This window comes from Egretta garzetta, unplaced genomic scaffold (genome assembly GCF_000687185.1).
Source record: "Egretta garzetta isolate BGI_Z169 unplaced genomic scaffold, ASM68718v1 scaffold217, whole genome shotgun sequence".
Lineage (NCBI taxonomy): Eukaryota > Metazoa > Chordata > Aves > Pelecaniformes > Ardeidae > Egretta > Egretta garzetta.
The window spans coordinates 1,359,185-1,361,707 of record NW_009260395.1 but is presented as its reverse complement, the minus strand read 5'-3'; positions in this window follow the sequence as shown (position 1 = coordinate 1,361,707).

The window sequence follows — 2,523 nt, the reverse complement described above, 5'->3', positions numbered from 1 at the left end:
CAGGGTCTGCAGATGAGAGATGCAGAACAGGAGTGCTCAGAGAATCCAGGTTGGGCACAGGAAGGGCACGTTGGTTACCTGCGGCGGTGCTCACTGTAGAGGGACTTTGGAGGGTTTCCACAGCAGAGCTTTTATCTGCAGGTGATGTCTGCAGGTGAGTTGCAGAAATGGTCTCAGCTGAAGGGCCAGAAGTCCATAGAATGAACAGCGATATACCAGCAGGAGCAGGTGATGTTCACCCAGTGATTTTAAAGGAGCTCAGATATGAAATTGCCTGCCCAGACACCATGGAGTGTAACTTACTGCTCCTGCCAGAGTGGTACCCGCGGAATGGAAGGTGCCAGATGCAACATCAGTTTTTAAGAGGGCTGCGGAGGCCAGCTGGGGAGAGACAGACCGGAAAGTTTCATTTCCATATTGGAAAAAAGAAAGCAAACTACAGAAAAGCAAACAGGTAGAATTCAAAGGCACATGAGTGGAAAAAAATCAGCAAGGATTCTGCAAAGGGAAACCCTGTTTTTCATATCTATCACAACTCTGAAAGCGTCAGTGACCATGTCAGTGAAAGCAAGCTGATCGAGACATTTAAGAAACCGTAAACTGTCATGGGATAGAGAGGGAAGTTCTCCCTTTAACTGGTTGAAAGACAGAAAGAAGGTGGCAGTGAGCAGTGAAATTGCATACGAAAAGCAGGTCCATAGAGACCGCATTGTTTAACACACAGGAAAAGCGGCAGGACTGCAAAATTTTGTGGTGGTACAAATGTCGTAGATGAGGAGTTGTAGAGTGTCATCTAAATGCCAAATGCTAAGTTATAAAATGGTAGATGACATTGAAGGTTGACAAGTATGAAGTAGGACACATAGGGAGAAAAAACAAATCACTTCAGCACACAAAATAATGAGCACAGCAGACACTGGCACACGGGAAAGATCCGGGAATCACTGCAGAGAATTCCCCGAAGAATCAGCTCCATGGTCGGTGTTTGAAAAATTGCAGAGAGAGGCAACAAAATAATAAAAAACATTTCGACAACTTTGGCTTGAGAAGAAATTAAGCACATTAGATCTTTTTAACTTGAAAAAAAAAGTGTCTAAAGAAGGGATATGAGTGGCAACAAATAAGGGCCCATGCGCTGACTGTTTGCACTTTCTCAGTACATCAGATAAATAGCAAACATAAGAGGGACATATAAAATGAAGAAAGGCATTTCATGGAGTAAAATTGAACTGTAAAACTCAGAAGTACAAGATGTTCCAAAAGAAAATGGGGTAGATATGTTAAAAATGTTTAGACAAATCTGTGGAAGGAAAAACACCATTGAGATCTGTTAAGTAAGAGGTTGGAATTGCTGGCTCCATAGGAAGCTTAACCCACAGACTGCTAAAACAGAGAAGGTATTCTCAAGAGTTACTGCTCCTTGTTTTTCCTATTGTCAGGGCACTGTGGGGGCCAGGGCTGCCCGGGAGTGGCAGGGCAGGGTGCACCAGCCGGGGCCCGTCCCACCACACCAGTCATGGAGCAGGGCAGGCCAGGGGCAGCCGGGCCAGCAGCAGCCATGGGGCTCCTCACCAGGGCTGGGGACAGGCCAAGCAAGAGAGAAGATTGTTGAGAGATGTAATAGCCCTCAAATATATACAGCAAAGAAGAAAGCAATAGACGATTTTCCGTGCACATAAAGTAATGGGCTTGAATGTTAGCAAAGGCAATTTCAGAGCAGTTCTCTTAGTCTAACTAAAACAGGGTACAGTTGAGTACCTCTCTGCACTGTTATGTGGGGCTACTAATATCAAGAGATGCTGTCAGCGGTTTTTAAGAATGTGTTCAAACATCCATCAGAAATAGTTTATAGCAGCTGTTCTAGCTCGGAGAGGGATACTTTCTCTTGGGGAGCTTCCATCTTTGTTGCCCTCCTCTGGACTTTCTCCAGGAGTTCCTCATCTTTCTTGAACCGGGGAGCCCAGAACTGGACACAGTACTCCAGGTGGGGTCTCAACAGGGCAGAGTAGAGGGGGAGGATAACCTCCCTTGACCTGCTGGCCACACTCCTCTTAAAACACCCCAGGATACCATTGGCCTTCTTGGCAACAAGGGCACACTGCTGGCTCATGGTCAGCTTGTCGTCTACCAGGCCTCCCAGGTCCTTCTCAGCAGAGCTGCTTTCCAGCAGGTCAGCCCCCAGCCTGTACTGGTGCGTGGGGTTCGACCTCCCCAGGTGCAGCACTCGGCAATCAGCGAACTTGCTGAGGGTACACTCTGTCCCCTCGTCCAGGTCATTGATGAATAAATTGAACAAGACTGGGCCAAGTACTGAGCCCTGGGGAACTCCACTAGCTACCGGCCTCCAACTGGACTCTGCCCCGCTGATCAGAACCCTCTGAGCCCTGCCATTCAGGGGTCCACCTCACTGTCCACTCATCCAACCCACACTTCCTGAGCTTCCCTATGAGGATGTTATGGGAGACAGTGTCAAAAGCCTTGCTGAAGTCAAGGTAGACAACATCCATCACTCTCCCCTCATCC